Genomic DNA, 5,056 nt, shown 5'->3' with positions numbered 1-5,056 from the left:
TCCCTGAGAACTTGTTTCCCACGTATTTACGTGTGACTCTGACAGTGACTGGCTTTCTCCTAAGCTGAAGGTTGAACAGAAATGCCCAATGGCTTCATATTACTCCTCAAAACTCTTTCAAAACACAAGTCAATATAGTAAAGTTGTTGATGTGAGAGGGCTTCTATAAGTTCTGGCAAAGACATTTCTTATCCGACAGTAACTCACTTCAAAAGATTTACCCAGGAAGGCAGTGGTAATAAAGCAGGATTCCGTCTGAACCTTTCCATGCCTATTGGCATTTGGGTTATGGCAATATTTTCTGCTTCTCCCTAGAAGTCAATTTCCTGTTTCCTCATAACTCAGTATTAACTGGAAGCAGAATTTCTAATATTCTCGTCAGCGTACACAGTTGGCCATCATCTGGACGGTGTGGAATATCTTTGTGTGGGTGAGTTTTGTCCAGCCACGTCTGCAGTCTGATAGAAATATCTGGCTAAAAATATGTGCTTTAAAAAGTAAAGAAAGTTGTGTGTGTTGGGGGGACCTTACCCTACTAGAGAGAAAGACTGACAAAACTACAGAGTTTCAAAGAGTTGATCTAGGCAGATGGATAAACAAATGGCCATTGCGAAAGAACAGGGGGCTGAGAAAGGCCACGAGTGCACGGAATGGGCCTGTTTGGTTGGAAACCAGTGAGGAAATGATGAACTCAGTAAGTGGCGCAGGGACTATTGGGCGTCCACATGGAAAGGTACATAGAATTAGCCCCTTGCCTCACAATACACACACATACACAATTCCAAATGGATTAACAGTTTAAAAGTGAGGAGAACGGTTCTTAAGTGTCTGGGAGAAAATCATCCTCTGCCTTCAGGAAAGGGCAGGACTCCTCCCTCTGGATGAGGACACGAAGTGCCTGCCACCCCCGGCCAGTGCCTGCACACACGTGCACTCCAGCGTAGGTGAGGACGACCGGGCACGTGCAGTTGTGCATTTGTTACTTTCTTCCAATACTTACCTTTCTGCACTTTAAAAGGTATTCACAGTAACTCGCAATAAGTCCCAATCATACTGTGTGAAAATTAATGTAGGGAAATGTGAAAGCAGGCAGAAAGAAGAGGCAATAATTATAGATTCATGAGTAGTTCTATGATATATAAGCTCTTCCTGCACCTTAAACGTCCCACTGAAAGTTAACCACTCACTACACTGACTTTAGCTGTAATTTTAGTTTTAAAGGAGCATGGATGGTATAGTTCCTTACCATGGGAAAGAAATACCGTTATGAAAATTCATTCAATTACAATGAGAATGAGTCCTACTCAGGACATTTCAAAATCTTAGGACTTAGGGAAAGTCACACAGAGAATCTTTCTCCTGCCTCCTTGCATGAGTTCCAGAGAACTCTGTCAGAGACCCAAAAAACACAAATAAATGGCATTTTTGGGAAGGCACTTCTGGTTCCCTATTGCAGCCCCCACACTGAGAAAAGGTAGAACCAGCCAGCACTTCCCCGGTCACTACAGACTGGATGCAGAGCAGCAAGTGACAGCCGAAGTGTTCTCCATGGCCAGAAGACACAGAAAGGAGCAGCCTTTTCCCTTCCTTTGGCCTGCTGGGACACAGGAGGACAGGAGGGCCATCGCAGTCCCAGATGCGACCAATTAATAGCTGAATGAGAGGGCTGTTTAATTACGTTAGCATAGAGAGAGAGAGATAATAGTCGTTGTCATTGTTTCCTCCTTGGAATTTTAAGAATTAGACATTACTTGCTTCTTTTCCCTTTGGCAAGTTTTAATTAGAAAAAAAAACAAAACCCATTCCTTGTCTCTGAATGGTTGGAAAATACTTGATTTTCTTCCAGGCATTTTCTTGAAGTAATTTCCTGTTTTACTTTCAAAAATGTTAAATGTGGGGTGGGGATAAAGGAAGATCTACCAGACTTTAGGACAAATAATCCTTATATAAGGCCACGTCTAAAGTACCAAGAGAAGTACAGGCTTGCCATATGTTATAATTGGTTAAAAAAGATGGGACTAAAACGATAAAAATCTGTTGTTTGATCCCCTTACAATTAGTATGGAAAGAGCTCCCAGCTCCATTTCGAGGTTGTGGGGTACAGGACGACTCCCCCCTGGCGTCGGTTACAGGTTCTGCAACTGGCGGAGCAATCAAAGACTCGTTCTTACGCGGGGCTGCAGCTGCATCTGTCTGTCAAATGGCAATTTAAGAACAATTTTTCTCCTTAGCCATAGGTGTTGCAGCTTTAAGACTATAACTATCTTTCTTTTCTTTTTCTTCCTTCCTTCCTTCCTTCCTTCCTTCCTTCCTTCCTTCCTTCCTTCCTTCCTTCCTTCCTTCCTTCCTTCCTTCCTTTCTTTCTTTCTTTCTTTCTTTCTTTCTTTCTTTCTTTCTTTCTTTCTTTCTTTCTTTCTTTTTGTTGTGGTCAAGAGGAAATTGGGAATACTGAACTTAGAAGAGAAAGAAAGGGTCCACATTCTCCAGAATTGTGCCTGGTTATAATTTCCTGCCAGTCATTTCAAACCCTGCAAAAACTCTTGCTGAAAATGGAAGGAAGGGTGATTATCTTCATTCTCAGATTTTCTGAGCATTAAAAGACAGACAAAGTGATTTCTTACTGTCCTCTTGGAGAGAAGAAACTGGACGAAAACTGAACAGTGCTTCTCAATTTTTTTTTTCAATGACCCCTGAAAAACTTTGCAGCATCAAGTCTTGTTGATGGGGTTCTTTAAGCAACTTTTTTTAATATATATATTTGGTCAAATCAATTCATTACTTTTCACAACTCTGAATAACATTTATTAATGGACATTTCCTGAACTGCCTGCTACTGACATCGTACTAGTGTGGATGGACCAAGAAGCAGCAACATTTTAGTCGGGGAGAAAGAAAATAAACAAAATGCTATATACTGTGTTGGGACATAGAAATGTGAAAGTAGCTGTGGAAGCCTCTAGGAGGAGAGGGGAGTGAGTCATGGTCACAGAGGGCTTCCTGGCAAAGATACTTTCTCACCTGAGTGTGAAGGATGAGTAGGGTTAGTCAGACAAAGAAGCGGGCGGGACCTTGGCTCACTGGCCATTCCGGGTGAAGGGAGAAGTCAGGGTGACCACTCAGAGTGGAAGGCAGCTGGGGTTTGCAGGTGATTCCTGTTGGCCCTGCCACTGTGTTACTTAGAGTGTGTGCCAGAGTGTGTGCCGAGGAGACCCAGTGCCACCTGGAGCCCCAACATTTTGGAACAGAACACTGATAATCACAGAGCAGGTGTGGGTTTGGATGGAACTACCTCCTTTCTGGTCCTTCCTCGCGGTGCTACTGTCTGCATTATCTGCATGCCTAAAGCATCTCTGTGCTTTCGTGTGACCTAATTTTTTTTTAAAAATGTGGATGTTATATAATCAGAACACCAATACCTAGAGGCAATGCTCTTTGCCTTTAGTCAAGTATTTTATTGACCACCCTTTGTCTCAGCTAACCCATCTGGATTGCGTTATACTACTTTTCAACCATGAAAAGATTCCCTTTTTTTTTAAAGGCAATTATGGCATAATTAAAACATTATGACAATTATGATATTGTTTGGCATTTTCTTGGTTTTAGAAGACAGAAATATATAATAAAGCATTTTACTAGACTTTTTGAATTTAAACTTTCATTTTTCAGGAAGAATACTACATACATCTACAGCCTAACCATTAAATTCTAAATATGACCCATGTAAGAGATACATTTTTAAAAATATCATTCTTTTGAAGATATTTCCTGACATTCTTCCTAACTTCTAATCACCCTCTCAAGACCCCCAAATCTCTATGCGAGGCTGCAGCTGCGTTTCTGGACCACACAAAGTGATGGGTTCCGTTTCTGAAATCTGGCATATGTCTGTCTAGGGCTCCCTCTGTGCTGGGTGCTGAGAGATCACGATGCCAGTCACAGCTCCAGGGGGGCATGCGTGACCAGGCAGGGCCAGTTATAGCACTCTTGGTCACGGGAGGGATGACACCACCCTCACTCTTGACTTTCCAGAGTGAACCAGTGAAATGTTTTCCTTTTACATGTAAATCGCGCTTGACTCCTTGACCCCTGGCTTTCAGAGGGGGCCTGCCCTTCCCTGGGGCCTCCAGCACCCTTGTCTGAGGCCCAGGCCAGCTGTGGTGCTGCTGAAACCCAGAGAGCACCCAGGCCGAGGGCCTGGCTCTGTGGGCTCCCACTCATCCCCTCATTCCTTTGTCATTCCTAAGTAGTTCCAGAGCGCCTAGTACATGTCAGGCACTGCTCCAATCAGACACCAAGACAGACAAAAGTCTTAGTCTTTAAGAGGCTTCTATTCTTTTGAGGAAATAATTTTTCATGGTTTTTGTTCTTTGCAAATATGCCGGAGCATCATGCAATGCTGCCAGCACAGAATGCAGATCTGGGCAACAAATGTGCACATTCCTTTGCCACTGGTCCGGGTGGCAGAACCTTTCATCTCGCCTTTATGGTTTACTACAACCCCTGCACGATCTTCAAATAATGGAACACACCGTCTGCTCTCCCGTATGACTGGTTGTCAAATTACCACCGCTGGATGCCCCTTCTTTCTGAGCTCTGGTTCGCCTTTTCTTGATTGGGGCCATCACCATGCCTCCCACACCAGCATCAGGAAGTCTGTCTCTTCAGTGGCCCCAGGATGCTCTTCACGGAGAAGATGTACAGATTTTTGGCTCCTGTGTTGTCGGCACAGTTGGTCACGGCTCCTACTGGAAGACTTAGGGAAATCCAGAATTTTGCACCAGAACACCCACCACATGCTCGCTTCGACATCTTGAATGCCGGAAAGGGGCTTATGTTCTAAGGTACATTTCTGTTAGCCCTGGTGCCCTGCTTTCCATTTCCATGGCTACTGACACAGGTCAGTATCAGCCACTTTTCACGGTCTCTGAAGGTGAGGTTGGGGCAAAGTGTTTCTTCGAGGTTCTCTGCTCCAGTGTCACTCTTAGAAGTGGCCTTCTCAGTACAGCTCTTCCAACTCCTTACTTGCAGGTGTTTTTCTTTTTTCTCAAAGCACGCA

The 5,056-nt window shown here is 43.9% G+C and overlaps 1 pseudogene; it reads right to left on the bottom strand.

Moving 5' to 3' along the window:
• Positions 1–4,386: 4,386 nt before the first annotated feature.
• LOC112312383 (large ribosomal subunit protein uL14 pseudogene) lies at positions 4,387–4,809 on the bottom strand (annotated as a pseudogene).
• Positions 4,810–5,056: the final 247 nt, after the last annotated feature.

This window comes from Desmodus rotundus, chromosome 9 (genome assembly GCF_022682495.2).
Source record: "Desmodus rotundus isolate HL8 chromosome 9, HLdesRot8A.1, whole genome shotgun sequence".
Classification (NCBI taxonomy): Eukaryota; Metazoa; Chordata; class Mammalia; order Chiroptera; family Phyllostomidae; genus Desmodus; species Desmodus rotundus.
This window is presented reverse-complemented; position numbering and strand designations above follow the sequence as displayed.